The sequence below is a fragment of the Pristiophorus japonicus genome, chromosome 9 (genome assembly GCF_044704955.1).
Source record: "Pristiophorus japonicus isolate sPriJap1 chromosome 9, sPriJap1.hap1, whole genome shotgun sequence".
NCBI classification, from domain to species: Eukaryota; Metazoa; Chordata; class Chondrichthyes; family Pristiophoridae; genus Pristiophorus; species Pristiophorus japonicus.
In genome coordinates, this window is record NC_091985.1 from 216,718,436 (window position 1) to 216,737,305 (window position 18,870).

Genomic DNA, 18,870 nt, shown 5'->3' on the forward strand with positions numbered 1-18,870 from the left:
TGCGCCCTACTGCCCCCCTGGGGCCTGTCACCGGGAGAAAGCCCCGCAACTGCCGGGGACCCCGCTCGGGGAAAGGCCGGAGCCGCAGGTTCTTGTTCGGGGCCTGAGGCCAGCACCGGGTGTGTGTGAAGCGGATAATGCAGAGTGTTGTCTCTCGGGCCTGGGCCCACACTCGGTGTATGTGAAGCCCGTGGAGTTTATTAACCTGCTCCCTCCCTCCGCCCATCTCTCACCCGCTGTCGCCACTCCACCTCCCGCAGCCCGCACATGCTCAGCTCACACTGCCCGGGTGATTGACGGCAGCTCCCAACCAATGGGAAGAGCGGGGGTGGGACTGGAGGACCGAGCGGGCGGTTGGTCCTCCAACCAATCGGAGTGTGTGAGGGGCGGAGCTTGCAGCTCCCAGTGGGCGGGGCTGAGCCCGGATCTCCCTCACTGTTTGAGCATGCGCGGGCGGGGAAGACATTTTTGCGCACAGATGGACGCGCATGCGCGGTACGTGTCGATGTGTCACAATGGCACCATACAGACCCGGAGCTTTCCTTTCATCATCATCATAGGCGGTCCCTTCAACCAGGATGACTTGCTTCCACACGAGGTCACAGATGTTTCAATGAAGGACCCGATGTTCCAGTCCTGAACTCCAATTGAGGGGGTGGAAGATGCCTGTGTGTGGATTAACGTGTGCTGAACGTTGCACACCAGCCACCACACGGGCTTGACAGAGCTAGGTCTTGGTCCAGTGGCAAAGGGTAATGATTGATGGATGTTTTTGTGACTGGAAGGATGTTTCCAGTGGGGTTTCGCAAGGCTCAGTACTGGGTCCCTTACTTTTTGTGCTTTATATATCAATGATTTAGATTTGAATATAGGGAGTATGATTAAGAAGTTTGCGGACAACACTAAAATTGGCTGTGTGGTTATAATGAAGAGGAAAGTCATGGGCTGCAGGAGGATATCAATCTACTGGTCAGGTGGGCAGAGCAGTGGCAAATGGAATTTAATTCAGAGAAGTGTGAGGTGATGTACTTTTGGAGGGCTGATAAAGAAAGGGTATCAACATTAAGCGGTAGGCCACTTAATAGTGTAGATGAACAAAAGGACCTTGGAGTGCTTGTCCACAGATTCCTAAAAGTAGGTCAGGCGGATAAGGTGGTTAAGAAGGCATATGGAATACTTGCCTTTATTGGTCGAGGCACAGAATATAAGAGCAGGGAGGTTATGTTTAAATTGTATAATACTTTGATTAGGCCACAGCTGGAGTACTGCGTGCAGTTCTGGTTGCCGTATTATAGGAAGGATGTGATTGCACTAGAGAGGGAGCAGAGGAGATTTACTGGGATGCTGCCTAGAATGGAGAATCTTAGTTATAAGGACAGATTGGATAGGCTGGGTTGGTTTGTTCTCATTAGAACAGAGGAGATTGAGAGCAGACCTCATTGAGGTGTACAAAATATTGAGAGGCCTGGACATGGTGGATAGTAAGGGCCTATTTCCATTGGTGGAGGAGTCTATAACGAGAGGGTAAAGTTTTAAGGTGGTTGGTGGAAGCTTTAGAGGGATTTGAGAGGGGGCTTCTTTACACAGAGGGTTGTGGGGATCTGGAACTCGTTGCCTGGAAGAATGGTGGATGCACAAACCCTCACCACTTTTAAGAGATGGTTGGATAGGCACTTAAACCTGCAGGGTTACGGACCTAGAGCTGGTAATTGGGATTAGACTGGATGACCTTTTGTTGGATGGTGCAGATATAATGGTAAGTATTGCAGGGAATAGAATACTGCCAGGGTCATGATCTGGACTAGTTTCGATCGCCTGGATGGGTCGGAGAGGAATTTTGTAATTTTTTCTCCCTAAATTGGCCTGGATTTTTATCTGGTTTTAGCCTCTCCCAGGAGATCACATGGCATTGGGGGTGGAGTTTGGAATGTTTCAGTATAAGAGATAGCGCAGTTGTGTGAGGTGTACTGATTGGGATGAGTACTCTTTGCCTTTCTGTCATTGTTCATAGGTTTATATGTAACCTTTAGGGCTGCTGCCCAAGGGCTGCGCGGCTCTTTGTCGGCCGGCGCGGCCAATTTTGGATCCAACTTGCTTTTTTGCCCTGGATCCCAAGGGCTTTAACCTTCATGACCAGTATACCATGTGGGATCTTATTAAATGCCTTGCTAAAGTCCATATGTACTACATCGTGTGCACTACCCTCATCAACCCTCTTGGTTACCTCCACAAAAAATCCAATCAGCGACAAGGAGAAAGGAAACAAAACAGGCTCTGGCTGGGTGGGGGGTGGGGTGGGGCACGGGGGGAGGTGGGAGGGAGCCAAAAATTGGCAGCGGTTACACTGTGAAATTGTTGAACTCGATGTTAAGTCCAGAGGGCTGTAAAGTGCCTAAACGAAAGATGAGGTGCTGTTCCTCAAGCTTGCGTTGAGCTTTGTTGGAGACCAAGGATGGAGAGGTCAGAGTGGGAGTGGAGTGGAGAATTAAAGTGACAGGCGACTGGAAGCTCGGTCACACTTGCGGACTGTAAGTTCATTTTGTATGTTGTTTACCCTGTCAAACCCTGTAAGAATTTTGTATGTTTCAATGAAATCACCTCTCATACTTCTGAACTCTAGATAATATAGGCCTAATCCACTCAATCTCTCGTGATCGGACGATCCCCATTTTCAGAGCATCAGTTTGGTGAACCTCTGTTGCACTCCCTCTATGGCAAGTATATCCTTCCTTAAATAAGGAGACCAAAACTGTACACAATACTCCAGGTCCAGTCTCACCAGGGCCCTATATAATTACAGTAAAACATCTTTACTCTTATACTCAAATCCTCTAGTAATAAAGGCCAACATACCATTTGCTTTATTAATTGCTTGCTGTACCTGGGTGTTAACTTTCAGTTATTCATGTACAAGGGGCACCCAGGTCCCTCTGAACACCAACATTTCCCAATCTCCCACCATTTAAAAATACTCTGTTGTTCTGTGTTTCCTACCAAAGTGGATAACATTATATTCCATTTGTCATGTTCTGAACAATATATATCAATGACTTAGACTTAAATGTTGGGGGTATGATTAAGAAGTTTGCAGATGACACTAAAATAGGCTGTGTGGCTGATAATGAAGAAGAAAGCTGCAGACTGCCGGAAGATATCAATGTACTGGTCAGGTGGGAAGAACGGTGTTAAATGGAATTCAATCAGGATAAGTGTGAGGTAATGCATTTGGGGAGGTCTAACAAGGCAAGGGAATATACATTAAATGGCACGACACTCAAAAGTGTAGAGGAACAAAGGGACCTTAGAGTGCAGGACCACAGATACCTGAAGGTAGCAGGCCAGGTAGATATGGTGGTTAAGAAGGCATATGGAATACTTACCTTTATAAGTCATGGCATTGAATACAAGAGCAGGGAGGATCGCTTCTCGGCCTTTTGGCTAAGATCATGTGTAACTGACCTGACAGGGGAGTAACCACCATAACCCCAAGGTGGTTCTCCCTGGATCAGGAAGGTATATGCTTGCTTTTTTTGGAAATAGGAGGTGGGTGGGGTGGCTTGACCCATCCACCTCCACGGAGGTGTGTGGGGGGCCTGACCCATCCACCTCCATGGCACGAACCTGGTATTGCAGTACTTCCAGGAACGGTGCAGTGGCTCTAGGCCTTTTGGCTAAGAGCATTGGCGCAGAGTGATCCTTGATATGTGCAAGGTGACCTCTGGCGTTTGTGATTTGACAAAGAATTGGAACGATTGGCTACGAATTTCAAAAAAAAAAAGGGAGGTATGCTTGAACTGTACAAAACACTGGTTAGGCTGCAGCTGGAGTACTGCGTGTAGTTCTTGTCACCATATTACAGGAAAGATGTGAGTGCACTGGAAAGGGTGTGAAGAAGATTTACAAGAATGTTGCCTGGACTGGAAAATTTTGGCTATGAGGAAATATTGGAGGTGATGGGTCTGTTTTCTTTGGAACAGAGGAGGCTGAGGGGAGACCTGATTGAGGTTTATAAAATTATCTGGAGCCTGGATAGAGTGGATAGGAAGGACATGTTTCCCTTGGCAGAGGTGGTCAACAACCAGGGGACATAGATTCAAAGTAATTGGTATGAGGTTTAGAGGAAATATGAGGGGAAATTGATTTGCCCAGAGGGTGGTGGGGCTCTGGAACTCACTGCCTGAAAGGGTGGTAGAGGCAGGAACACTCACCACATTTAAAAAATACTTCGATGTGCAGTTAAACATTTCCTAACATAGATGAGACTGCACATAGGGAGGTTAAAGTAACAGTGACCTCAGTCTTTATTAAGACACTCCAGAGTGAGGAACAGGCCTTAGGGGCCGGCTTATATACAGTGCTCAAATGTCTGTTCTGGTGTGTTGGCTGTGCCCTCGCTGGGCTGGCGTGTTGTTGGCCCTGCACGGCTGCTGGGTGAGCCTGGCCTTGCTGGGCTGTTGGGCATGATGGATCCAATTTCCTGGTCCGGGGTGGTGTCGTTGATCCTTTGGGTGTGTGTTGTGGGCTCGAAAAAGGTGTGCCTGCTGTGGGCTGTTCAGAGCAGTCTGTGAACCGCAGCCTCGTTTGGTCCAAGTGCTTTCTGCAAATTTATCCATTGTCTAAGTTGACTACAAACACCCTGCTCCCTTCTTTGGCTATCACTGTGCCCGCGATCCACTTGGGACCATGTCCATAGTTTAGCACATACACAGGGTCATTTAGATCAATTTCCCGTGACACAATGGCGTGACCATCGTTTATATTTTGTTGCTGCCGCCTGCTCTCTACCTGATCATGCAGGTTGGGGTGAACCAGCGAGAGTCTGGTTTTAAGTATCCTTTTCATGAGTAGCTCAGCCGGGGGCACCCCCGTGAGCGAGTGGGGTCTCGTGCGGTAGCTGAGCAGTACTTGGGACAGGCGGGTTTGGAGTGAGCCTTCTGTGACTCATTTAAGGCTCTGTTTGATTGTTTGTACTGCCCGCTCTGCCTGCCCATTGGAGGCTGGTTTAAACAGGGCCGAGGTGACATGTTTGATCCCATTGCAGGTCATGAATTCTTTAAATTCGGCACTGGTGAAACATGGCCCATTGTAACTGACCAGTATGTCAGGCAGGCTGTGAATGGCAAACATGGCCCTCAGGCTTTCAATGGTGGCGGTGGCAGTGCTTCCCGACATTATTTCACATTCAATCCATTTTAAAAAGCATCCACCACCACCAGGAACGTTTTACCGAGAAACGGGCCCGCATAGTCGACATGGATCCTCGACCATGGCCTGGAGGGTCAGGACCACAAACTTAGTGGTGCCTCTCTTGGCACGTTGTTCAACTGAGCACACATGCGGCATTGCCGTACACAGTTCTCTAAGTCAGAGTCGATACCGGGCCACCACACGTGGGATCTGGCTATCGCTTTCATTATTACTATATCCGGGTGTGTGCTGTGGAGATCCGAGATGAATGTCTCCCTGCCCTTTTTGGGTAGCACTTCGCGGTTACCCCACAACAGGCAGTCTGCCTGAATGGGCAGCTTGTCCTTTCATTGCTGGAATGGCTTGATTAGCTCTTGCATTTCAATGGGGATGCTGGCCCAGCTCCCATGCAGTACACAGTTTTTTTTACTAGGGACAGCAGAGGATCTTGGCTGGTCCAAGTCCTAATCTGGCGGGCCGTGACAGGTGATTCATCATTTTCAAACGCTTCCATGACCATCAACAAGTCTGCGGGCTGTGCCACCATCAACAAGTTTGCAGGTTGCGCCATTTTCACCCCCATGGTGGACAATGGTAGCCAACCGAGAGCATCTGCACAGTTCTCGATGCCTAGCCTGTGGCGGATGGTATAGTTATACGCTGATAGCGTGAGTGCCCACCTTTGTATATGGGCTGAGGCATTAGTATTTATCTTCTTGTTTTCAGCAAACAGGGATATGAGGGGCTTGTGATTGGTTTCCAGCTCAAATTTGAGGCCAAACAGCCACTGATGCATTTTCTTTACCTCGAACCCACACGCTAATTCCTCTTTCTCAATCATGCTGTAGGCCCTCTCGGCCTTAGACAAGCTCCTGGAGGCATACGCGACTGGTTGCAATTTGCCCGCAATGTTAGCTTGTTGTAATACACACCCAACTCCGTATGATGACCCATCACATGCTAGCACAAGTCTTTTACACGGGTTATACAGTACAAGCAGCTTGTTGGAGCATAAAATGTTTCTGGCTTTCTCAAAAGCAATTACTTGTTTTTTTTCCCCATACCCAATTCTCACCTTTATGCAATAACACATGTAGAGGGTCTAAGAGGATGCTTAACACCGGTAGGAAGTTACCAAAATAGTTGAGGAGTCCCAGGAATGACCGCAGCTCCGTGATGTTCTGATAGCCTCTGTCTTGGCGTATGTGGGCCGAATGCCATCCGCCGCGATCTTTCTCCCCAAAAACTCCACTTCTGTTGCCATGAAGATGCATTTTGACCTCTTCAGCTGCAGCCCTACGCGATCCAGTCGCTGGAGGACCTCCTCCAGGTTTTGTAGGTGCTCGACGATGTCCCGACCCGTGACCAATATTTCGTCCTGAAAAACCACCGTGCTTGGTACCGACTTGAGTAGGCTCTCCATGTTTCTCTGGAAGATCGCTGCAGCCGACCGAATTGTTGACTCTGCCCAATCTTATTATTCTCTAAGTGCATGTTACCATGTTGTTAATCATAGAATCGAGCTTTTCCCTACTACTGATGTCAGGTTAACTGCTCTGTAGTTCCCCGCTTTCTCTCTTCTCTCCTTTCTTAAATAGCTCAGTTACATTTGCTATCTTCCAAACCACAGGAACCATTCTCGACTCTATGGAATTTTGGAAGATGACAACCAATGCATCCACTAGTTCTATAGCTACCCTTTTCAATACCCTAGGATATAGGCTATCAGGTCCAGGGGATTTATCGGCTTCCAGTCCCATTAATTTCTCCAGTACCATTTTTTGATGAATATTAATTTCTTTCAGTTCCTCATTCTCGCTAGACCCTGGGTTCTCCAGTAGATCCAGCAAGTTTTTTGCACCACTTTCCATGAAGACAGACACAAAATATGCATTTAATTTCTCTGCCATTTCCTTGTTCCCATTATAATTTCTCCTGTCTCCTGTAGGGGAAACACATTTACTTTTACTAAACTTTTCCTTTTTACATACCTCTAGAAGCATTTGCAGTCTGTTATTTTGTCTCTCACTAGTTTACTTTCATATTCTATTTTCCCTTTCTTTATCAATTTCCTGGTCCTCCTTTGCCGAATTCCAAAATCTTCCCAATCCTCAGGCTTACTGCTCTTTTTGGCAACATTCTAAGCATCTTTCTGTCATCTAATACTATCTTTAACTTCTCTTGTTGGCCACGGTTGGACCACTATTCCTGTGGGATTTTTGTGCCAAAAAGGAATGTGTGTTTGTTGTAAATTATGTATTAATTCTTCAAGTGATAGCCATTGCTTTTCTACCATCATACCTTTTAATGTAGTTTCCCAATCTACCTTAACCAACTCTCCCCTCATACCTACATAGTTTCCTTTGTTTAGAATTAAGACCCAAGTTTCAGATTTAACTAAATCACTTTCAAACTTAATGTAAAATTCTATCATATTATAGTCACTCTTCCCTAAGGGCTCCTTTACTATAACGTTATTAATTAACCCTTTCTTATTGCACAATACTAGATCTAAAATAACCTGTTCTCTAGTTGGTTCCTCAACATACTGATCTAGAAAACGATCTTGTATACTTTACATGAATTCGTCCTCCACACTAATACTGCAAATTTGGTTTCCCCAGTCTATATGCAGATTAAAGTCCCCCATGATTATTGTATTACCTTTGTTACATGCACCTCTAATTTCCTGATTCATACTGTGCCTTACATTACCACTACGGTTTGGGGGCCTATAAACAATTCCTACCAATGTTTTCTGCCCCTTGCTGTTTCTTAGCTCCACCCAAACTGATTCTACTTCTGGATTTCCCGAGCTAAGATCCTTTCCCTCTACTGTCTTTATCCCATCCTTTATTATCAGGGCTTCCTCTTCTCCTTTTCTATTTTGCCATCTCTTCTAAAAGTTATGTATCCTGAAAGATTTAGTTCCCAACCGTGGTCACTTTACAACCACGTCTCCGTAATGGCTATTAGATGAAACCTATTAATTTCTATCTGTTCTACTAATTCAGCTATTCTGTTGAGAATTCTTTGTCCATTAAGATATAGTGCCTTTAGCTTGACTTTCTTCTATTTTTCCTTGATGTCTCCTTAGTCCGTAATGCCTTATTACCTTTGTTACTCTCTCTGTCTCTTCCTGACCCACTCTGCTTATTGTTATCCAAAACTCAGCTTCAGAGCCTTGACATGTCTCTTGTTGCTTTTTCTCTCTATCTAAACCGTGCTGTACTTTCCTGGATCTCCCCACCCAGCCTTCAATAGTTTAAAGCCCTGTTTACTGCCTTAGTTATTCGATTCACCAGGACACTGGTTCCTGCCCAGCTCAAGTGGAACCCATGGCAAGGGAACAGCTCCCTCTTTGCCCAGTGCTGGTGCCAGTGTCTGTAAAGAAAAACCCCTGCCTCCCACACCACTCTTTGAACCATGCATTTACTGTTCTAATCTGCTTATCCCTGTAACAATTAGTGTGGGGTTCAAGTAACAATCCAGAGATTATTACCTTTGAGGTTCAGCTTTTTCATTTGGACCCCAACTCCTCCATCTCTTTCAGCAGAACCTAGTCCTACCTATGTCGTTGGTCCCTACATGGTCCACGACAACTGCATCCTCCCTTTCCCACTCCAAGGTCTGACTCTGATCTGCCCCAGGGAGGGGGGCAGTGAGTGATGTCCCTGTGGGGTGCAGTATGTTCAGTGTCTGACCCTGAGCTGCCCCAGGGAGGGGGGCAGTGAGTGATGTCCCTGTGGGGTGCAGTATGTTCAGTGTCTGACCCTGAGCTGCCCCAGGGAGGGGGGCAGTGAGTGATGTCCCTGTGGGGTGCAGTATGTTCAGTGTCTGACCCTGAGCTGCCCCAGGGAGGGGGGCAGTGAGTGATGTCCCTGTGGGGTGCAGTGTGTTCAGTGTCTGACCCTGAGCTGCCCCAGGGAGGGGGGCAGTGAGTGATGTCCCTGTGGGGTGCAGTGTGTTCAGTGTCTGACCCTGAGCTGCCCCAGCGAGGGGGGCAGTGAGTGATGTCCCTGTGGGGTGCAGTATGTTCAGTGTCTGACCCTGAGCTGCCCAGCGAGGGAGGCAGTGAGTGATGTACCCTGTGGGGTGCAGTATGTTCAGTACCTGACCCTGAGCTGCCCCAGGGAGGGGGGCAGTGTGTGATGTCCCTGTGGGGTGCAGTGTCTGACCCTGAGCTGCTCTCGTTCCTCCTGCTCGAGGGGGCAGTCACGCTCCTCTCAGTCGGAGTTAATTGGAGGGACAGCGTCATCTACTGGACACAGGAGGTATTTCAAGGCACATCATGTCCAGCGCCATCCCAGAGAAATTCAAAGCCAACCTGCAGATTCCATTAATTTTATCAATTGTTTAACAAAGTTTAGCTCAATTTGTTGCAGCTTTCAGTACTTGAAGAAATCCCTTTAAAGAGTGAAGTATAGATGTCTCCACAAGATCCTGCAAATCCCCTGGGAGGACAGGCGCTCCAACAGCGATGTCCTCGACCAGCTAACATCCCCAGTATTGAAGCACTGACCACACTCGATCAGCTTCGCTGGGCAGGCCACATAGTACACATGCCAGATATGAGACTCCCTAAGCAAATGCTTTATGCGGAGCTGCTCCATGGTAAACGAGCCAAAGGAGGACAGCGGAAACATTATAAGGACACCCTCAAAGCCTCGTTGTTAAAGTGCGACATCACCACTGACACCTGGGAGACCCCGGCGGCAGACCGCCCGAGGTGGAGAAAGTACATCCAGGAGGACGTTGAGCTCTTCGAGTCTAGATTCCATGGAACATTTTTTCCTCTCTTGTTACATAGAAAGATAGAAAATAGGTGCAGGAGTAGGCCATTCAGCCCTTCGAGCCTGCACCACTATTCAATAAGATCATGGCTGATCATTCACCTCAGTACCCCTTTCCTGCTTTCTCTCCATACCCCTTGATCCTTTTAGCCTTAAGAGCCATATCTAACTCCCTCTTGAATATATCCAATGAACTGGCATCAACAACTCTCTGCAGTAGAGAATTCCACAGGTTAACAACTCTCTGAGTGAAGAAGTTTCTCCTCATCTCAGTCCTAAATGGCTTACCCCTTATTCTTCCTCCAAAGCTGTAAATCACTGTCCTATGCACTCTCCGTCCTCCCTGTGCTGAAATTCAAACACATCGCACGTCTGAAGACAGCGTATCCTCCACTCCCAGTTTTCACCATCAACTCTGTCTGGGTTCAGTCCCACACTCACTAGTTCCCCTCCCCTGAAAGTGCTAACTCTGGCTGGGTTCAGTTCTACACCCACTGGTTCCCCTCCCCTGAAGGTGCTGACTCTGGCTGGGTTCAGTTCTACACTCACTGGTTCCCCTCCCTCTCCTCCCCTGAAGGTGCTGACTCTGGCTGGGTTCAGTTCTACACCCACTGGTTCCTCTCCATCTCCTCCCCTGAAGGTGCTGACTCTGGCTGGGTTCACTGGGACCCTGTAGCCCGCCCATACTTTGCTCTTTTGCAAAGATGGCCACGCATGCGCTCTACATCTCGATGAATCTCGGTGGCGACGCATAAACCTGCAGCTTTCCTATAATAATAACTTTTATTTATATAGCACCTTTAACGTAGTACAATGTCCCAAGGCACTTCACAACAATGTTACAAGACCAGTTAGCCTAACATTTGTCGCAGGACATTTGGAAAAGCATAATTCAGTCAAGCAGAGTTAGCATGGTTTTTCTCCTGCTATGGCCCCAGCTTCTGATACACACTTATGTTTATAGATTCTGTCCCTTCCTGTTACATTTTTGTTTCCCCCAATGCTACCCTGCTCTATTGCCTTCACCTTGTTCTTTGAGCTTTTAGGTTTCTGCTCACCTGAACCCTACCCACCACTGATTAATAAAGCTCTCTCTGCAGCCCTAGTTATTCGGTTCACCAGGACTCTAACCCCAGCACATTCCAAGTGGAGTCCATCCCAAGTATAATGTGGGAAAGTGTGAGGTTGTCTGCTTTGGCAGAAAAAATAAAAAAGCTAATTATTATTTAAATGGAGAAAAATTGCAAAGTGCTGCAGTACAGAAGGACCTGGGGGTCCTTGTGCATGAAACACAAAAAGTTAGTATGCAGGTACAGCAAGTCATCAGGAAGGCAAATGGAATGTTGGCCTTTATTGCAAGGGGATAGAGTATAAAAACAGAGAAGTCCTGCTACAACTTTACAGGGTATTGGTGAGGCCACACCTGGAGTACTGCATGCAGTTTTGGTCTCATTATTTAAGAAAGGATATACTTGCACTGGATAAGATAAGATTCACTCGGTTGATTCCGGAGATGACGGGGTTGACTTATGATGAGAGGTTGAGTAGGTTGGGCCAATACTCATTGGAGTTCAAAAGAATGTGAGGTGGTTTTATTGAAACATATAAATTATGAGGGGGCTCGACAAGGTGGATGCAATGAGGATATTTGCACTCATAGGGGAAACTAGAACTAGGGGACATAGTCTCAGAATTAGGGGTCACCCATTTAAAACTGAGATGAGGAGGAATTTATTCTCTCAGGTGGTTGTAAATCTGTGGAATTCTCTGCCCCAGAGAGCTGTGGTGGCTGGGCCATTAAATATATTTAAGACGGAGATAGACCGATTTTTTGAGCGATAAGGGAATAAAGGGTTATGAGGTGCGGGCAGGGAAGTGGAGCTAAGTCCATGATCAGATCAGACATGTGCTTACTAAATGGCAGAGCAGGCTCGAGGGGCCAAGTAGCCTACTCCTGCTCCTATTTCTTATGTTCTTATGTTCTCATTACATAGTACCAGATCTAAGATAGCTTGCTCCCTGGTTGTTTCCACAAAGTACTGTCAAGGAAACTATCCCAGATACACTCTCTGAATTCTTCGTCAAGGCTATCTTGGCCAATTTGATTTGTTCAATCAATATGAAGATTAAAATTGCCCATGATTATTCCGGTTCCTTTTTTTACAAGCCTCCATTATTTCTTGATTTATACTCCATCCAACAGTTTAGTTACTATTAGGGGGCCTATAGACTACGCCCACCAGTGAGTGTAGTATTTATTCTGTATCTGTCAGTCTCTGGTTAGCGAATGTGGCTTTTCCTTTATACCTGTAAGTTTATGGTATGGAAGGGAGGTTTTCACTCTGTACCTGTCAATTACTGGTAAGTGAGTGTGGGTTTCATTCTGTATCGTTCATTCTCTGGTATGTGAGTGTTGGATTTACACAGTCCTTGTCATTTTCTGATATGTGAGTGTGGGTTTTACCTGTGTCTGTTTCTGATATTTGTGTGTGGGTATTACTTTATCTCTCAGACTATGGTATGTGAGTGTGAATTTTACTCTGTATATAACAGTTTTCGGAGTGTGAGTTTGGATTTCACACTATACTTGTCAGTCTCTGGTATATGTGTGGATTGTATCGGTAAATTTCAATCTCTGGTAGGTGAGTGTGGGTTTTACTCTCGGTCAGTTTCAGGTAATGTGTGCTTCTGTCTGTACCTGTCTGTTTCTGGTATTTGAATGGGGCTTCATTCTGTACCTTTCAGTTTTTCTGATGTGAATGTGGGCTTTAATCTGTACCTGTCAGTTTCTGGTATGTGAGTGTGGGTTTTATTCTGTATTTGTCAGTCTATGGTACGTGAGTGTGGGTTTTACTCTGTGTCCATCAGTCTATAGTATGTGAGTGTGGTTTTACTCTTATCCATCAGTCTATGGTATGTGAGTGTGTGTTTTACTCTGTATTTGTCAGTCTATGGTATGTGAGAGTGGGTTTTACTCTATCTGTCAGTCTCTGGGATTTGAGTGTGAATTTTTCTCTGTATCTGTCAGTTTCTGGTATATGGATTTGGGTATTATCTGCAAGTGTTAATCTCGGTAACATGAATGTGTATTTTTGTCTGTATCTTTCACTCTCTGGGAAGTGAGTGTGCGTTTCATTCTGTAGCTATCCGTTTATGATATTTGAGTAAGGGTTTTAATCAGTACCTGTAGGTTTCTGTTATGGGAGTGTGGTTTTTAATTTGTATTTGTCAGTCTCTGGAATGTGAGTGTCCGTATTACTCGATCTATCGGTCTCTGGAATGTGAGTGTGGGTATTACTCTGTATCTATCAGTCTCTGGAATGTGAGTGTAGGTATTACTCTGTATCTATCAGTCTCTGGAATGTGAGTGTGGGTATTACTCTGTATCTATTGGTCTCTGGAATGTGAGTGTGGGTATTACTCTGTAATTAGCAGTCTCTGGAATGAGAGTGTGGGTATTACTCTGTATCTATCAGTCTCCGGAATGTGATTGTGGGTATTACTCTGTATCTATCAGTCTCTGGAATGTGAGTGTGGGTATTACTCTGTATCTATCAGTCTCTGGAATATGAGTGTGGGTATTACTCTGTATCTATCGGTCTCTGGAATGTGAGTGTGGGCATTACTCTGTATCTATCAGTCTCTGGAATGCGAGTGTGGGTATTACTCTGTATCTATCGGTCTCTGGAATGCGAGTGTGGGTATTACTCTGTATCTATCGGTCTCTGGAATGCAGAAGTGTTTTTTTTCTGTACCTCTCAGTTTCTGGTGTGTGACTGGAGTTCACTCTAACTATCTGTCCCTGGTATGTGAGTGTGAGTATTTGTCTGTAGCTGTAAGGGCCTGGTAGGAGAGTGTGGGTTTCACTCTCAATCAGTCAGACAATCTCAGGTATTGGAGGTGATTGTGATTCTTTCTCAATCTGTCATTCAATGTGTCTGAGCGTATGAATCATTATGTTAATCCCAGTCTCTGGTACTGTTTGAGAGTGTGGGATTAATTCTGTAGCTGTCAGTTTCTGTTACTGTTTGAGAGTGTGGGATTGATTATGTATCTGTTAGACTGGTGATGTGTGTGAGTGTGGTATTGATTATGTATCTGTTAGACTGCTGATGTGAGAGTGTGGGATTGATTATGTATCTGTTAGACTGGTGATGTGTGAGAGTGTGGGATTGATTATGTATCTGTTAGACTGGTGATGTGTGTGAGTGTGGGATTGATTATGTATCTATTAGACTGGTGATGTGCGAGAATGTGGGATTGATTATGTAATTGACAGTCTCTTGTACTGAGCTATTCTTGCTCTGTGTGTCCGTTGGATTTGGTTCCTTCTCTACCTGCTGTAGGCGGATGATAGTTTGCGATTATCGATGACTGTCTCAGGAGGAGGTTTGGTTCAGGCCATTACCTCTGTTTCTCTGCTCTTGTATGATAGCTGTTGGGTTTGAGAGTCAGTGTACAGACACCAGTGTGGATTGACACCGTGTCAGTGTCTATCTGTTCATGTGTCTGAGTAAGGGATCTGCCTTTCAATGCAATATGATTGGACTTTGGAACAACATATTATTGTACTGCTCCAAGTGACTGTGGGATTCATAGCATAACTCTGGGAATTTGGATCATTGTGGGACTGACATCTGTGGCAATATGATTGCGGTCAGTTCTGTGTCTCTGCGCTCTGAGAGTGATAATGTACTTACTGTGTGTGAGAAGGAGCTGCCTGCACTGTTCCTTGTGTTCTGGGTTGAGGAAAGATCAAATTTATTCTGGCTTGGTGAAGTATTTTGCTCTGAGAATAATAATAGGAGAACACTATTAGTTATGATATGGACAGGCAATGGAGAGAATACATTTATAATTCATGTGTTTGTGTATAATAAAGTAAAGTACCTGGAGAGAGGAATCTGTGATACAAACAGTGTCATTGTCCAATCTCACTGCAGTACAGCAGCACTCAGATTCACCACACCAGGTGTATAGGACGGTTCTATAGAAAGTTATCAGCATCCAGACACAACCCAAACCCAGTACTGGTCTATGAATGGGACCACCCGATTGGCACAGTCCAGGTTTATATCTCCTACTCCCATGGGACTACCTGTACATTTCTGAATCGCTTCCTGGAATATAACCACAGGTACCTGGGCTGTACAACAATTGTTCTCAGTCTATTGAAACCGAGCTGAGGGCCTGTGTCATTAACAGAATGTCATAGTTACCAAATGCTGATGTATCTGAGGGGGCGACAATGTATCTCTCGATCACCAGCAACATGGTTCTGGAGAATTCAACGCACCGAAACAAAATAACCCATTTTTGAAATGTCTCCTATCACATTCCTCTTTTGGTGTCTGTAGTAGATGCACTTTGTGAAACTCCTCACATCCAGGCTGTGTTTACACTGTTCAATGTCCAAGAACAACAGACACTGAGATTGGAACTGAATCAGGAACATTCACTACTGATTTGGGGAAAGAAAGCAGCAATGATTTGAAAGAGCGAGGTGATTTACTTTCTCTGTTAAACTTACACTGAACACACATAGCCCGAGAATGGGCTCCCCCTTCCCCCACTCACTCCATGTTCCAGAACTAGTTCCTGCTCCACTCTGCCTCTTACAGAAAGCCCCCGACTGCCGCTGAACTTACCCCGACTCAAAGCCCATCTGCGGACACAGTCCCAATGCGATGAGCTGCTGTAAGGAGGCTGCTGTTTGCTCCCTTACTCGGGCCCGGGATTTCTCCGCTCCCTGATGTGTTCAATGATCATCAGCCGAGCACAGAGGAAACGACAGCCGCTGACAGAATTGGGGGAGGGGAGCTCACATGGGCCCTTCCCGTCGGTTTAAACACTGTGTGGGGAGGGGAGGAGCAGCGTGTATTTAGCGCATGCTCAGACCATCTTTTTGTCACAAATTAAATTGGAAAAAATGGGATTATTTCACAAGTTGCTTTTATCACTAATTAAATGGGCCACATTGCGAGCATGTTAGTTATCATCTGAATTACTGAAAAAATGATTGTGTGAGCCTGACACTGGAGTACGAGTGCCTAAACTATTTACTCATTCCGTCAGTCTCTGGCGTGTGTTTCCCTGTCAGTTTCTGACAGGCATGTATGGGTTTTACTTGCATATTATTGCTCAGATACATGGGTGTGGGTTTCATACTGTACCCGTCCGTTTCTGCGATGTGAATGTGGGATTTATACTGTACCTCTTTGTTTCTGGTATCTGAGTGTGTGTTTTATTCTGTACCTGTCAGTTGTTGTGAAGTGAATGTGAGATTTATTCTGTACCTGTCAGTCTCTGCTATGTGAGTTGGGATTTATTGTGTACCTGTCAAATTTTGAGATGTGAGTTTGGGTTTTATTGTCTACCTGTCAATTTCTTATATGTGAGTGTGGGTTTTATTGTGTACCTATCAGTTTCTGATATGTGTGAGTGTGCGTTTTATTCTATATCTATCAGTTTCTGGTGAGTGTGGTCTTTATCTGTATCGGTCAGTTTCGGTTATGTCTGTGTGTGTTTTATCATGTACCTGTCAGTTTCTGATATGAGTGTGTGTACTTTAACCTGTATCGTCAGCTTCTGGTATGTGAGTGTGGATATTGACCAGTATCCATCAGTTTTTCAGATTGGAGTATGGATTTTATTCTGTACCTGTCAGATTCCGGTATGGGAGTATGGGGTTTAATCGAGACCTGTCATTTTCTGATGTGTGACTGTGGTTTTAATCTGTACCTGTCAGTTTCTGGTATCTAAGTGTGGATTGCATTCTGTACCTGTCAGTTTCTGCTATGTGAATGTGGGTTTTATTCTGTTACTGCTGTGTGAGTGTAGGAATGAATATGTACCTGTCAGTTTCTGAGATGTCATTGTGTTTTTTTCGGTACCTGTCAGTTTGTGGTAGAAGTGTGGGGTGTCAGTTTCTGGTATCTGCGTGTGGATTTTTACCTTTATATGTCAGTTTGTGCAATGTGAATGTGGGATTCATTCTGTATCTCTCATTCTGGGTTGTGTGAGTGTGTGTTTCCTCTGTACCTGCCAGTTTCTGGTATGTGTGTGTGGAATTTATTCTGCACCTGTCAGTTTTTGTATCTGTGTGTTGGTTTTATTCTGTATCTGTCAGTTTCTGGTATGTGAGAATGTGTTTTATCCTATATCTGTGAAATTTACAGATCAGAGATGAACTCAACAGACAAAAGTTTTTCATTATATTGGACAAATGCGATTCAGAAATATTTGGAGTAGAGACTAGCTATTAGTACATTATATAAACCATAACTGTCAGTGGTACAGTGTGTAAGTGTGGGATTCACTCTGTATCTGTCAGTCTGTGGTACAGTGAGTGAGTGTGGGATTCACTCTGTATCTGTCAGTCTGTGGTACAGTGAGTGAGTGTGGGATTAACTCTGTATCTGTCAGTCTGTGGTACAGTGAGCGAGTGTGGGATTCACTCTGTATCTGTCAGTCTGTGGTACAGTGAGTGAGTGAGAGATTCATTCTGCATCTGTCAGTCAGGGGTACAGTGAGTGAATGTGAGATTTATTCTGTATCTGTCATAAATGCAAGTGTTTGTTGTTGCTATAGAAATGAAGCTTTTCAGTTACTTACGGTGGTTAACATTAACGCAGAAGAAAATGTCAGAAGCAGCCTCGTGGATAACCGTCGGCAAAGTGCTGTTCCTGCTGGGATCACGATTTGCTCGATGCAAACTTGGCTAATAACTCTAGAGGTGATGGAAAAGAAAGCAACATTTGGGGATGTTTGAGTGAGATGAGAAAACATAATCAGTGCGAGGAGCCCGATCAGAGAGCTGGCGGGCAAGAAGCATTGAGCTCCTGTTTAATGCCGATGCTATTTCCAAAACAACGGGGAAGAACAGTCCCTGGATCTGGGAACTTGAGGAGGCCTTTCAGCACATGGAACTTGGAGGCAAATCATCCCTTTGAGCCTGTTACATAAGGAACAGGAAGAGGCCATTCAGTCCCTCGAGTCTGTTACAGTGGAATTGGAGGAGGCCTTTCAGCCCCTCCTGCATGTTATATAGGAACTGGAGGAGGACATTCAGCCCCTCAAGCATGTTAAATTAGGATCACAAGCAGGCCATTCAGCCCTTTGGCCCTGTGACATGGGAGCAGGAGAAAGCCATTCAACCCTTCGAGACTGTTATATCGGAACAGGAGGAGGCCATTCAGCTCCTCGAGCCTATTACATTTGGAACTGGAGAGGGCCATTCAGCTCCTTGAGCCTATTACAGTTGGAACTTGAGAAGGCCATTCAGCTCTTCGAGCCAATTACATTTGGAACTGGAGAGGGTCATTCAGCTCCTCGAGCCTATTACATTAAGAACTGGAGAGGGCCATTCAGCAATTGGAGTTAGAAAGCAATAGGATGACACAATTCTGCCCCTCAGGTCTGTTACATTAGGAATAGGACAAGGGCATTCATCCCCGCGGGACTGTTTCATGGGAACGGGAGGAGGACATTCAGACCTGCGAGCTTGTTATATCGGAACTGGAGGAGGCCATTCAGCCCCTAGAGTCTGTTACACAGGAATAGAAGTGGCTATTCAGCCCCTGGAACCTGTTACATCAGAATTAAAGGAGACCATTCAACGCATTCTAGCCTGATACATAGGTACAGGGGGAAGTCATTCTGCCCCTAGAGTTTGTTACATATGAACAGGAGGAGGCCATTAAGCCCCTCGTGTTTATTACATTAGGAACAGGAGAAGGCCACTCAGTATCTCCAGTCTGTTAAATTGGAACAGGAGGTGGACATCAGCCCCCTCAGGCCTGTTACACAGGAATAGGAGGAAGCCATTCAGCACCACAAACATGTTTAATTTGGATAACCTGTCTGTGTATCCACACACTGTGATAGGTAC

At 45.5% G+C, this 18,870-nt stretch overlaps 1 long non-coding RNA gene and 1 pseudogene across 2 annotated transcripts in view; one reads left to right on the plus strand and one right to left on the minus strand.

The window, feature by feature from the left end:
* Positions 1-18,870, minus strand: part of LOC139273683 (uncharacterized) — a 75,654-nt gene that overhangs the window by 1,520 nt on the left and 55,264 nt on the right. For both annotated transcript variants that reach the window (XR_011595288.1, XR_011595287.1), the window contains 2 exons: positions 17,595-17,709; positions 14,681-14,769 (listed from right to left, as the gene is read on the minus strand). This is a non-coding gene — a long non-coding RNA (uncharacterized lncRNA). The remainder of the gene's footprint in view (positions 1-14,680; positions 14,770-17,594; positions 17,710-18,870) is intronic.
* LOC139274271 (U2 spliceosomal RNA) lies at positions 3,419-3,658 on the plus strand (annotated as a pseudogene).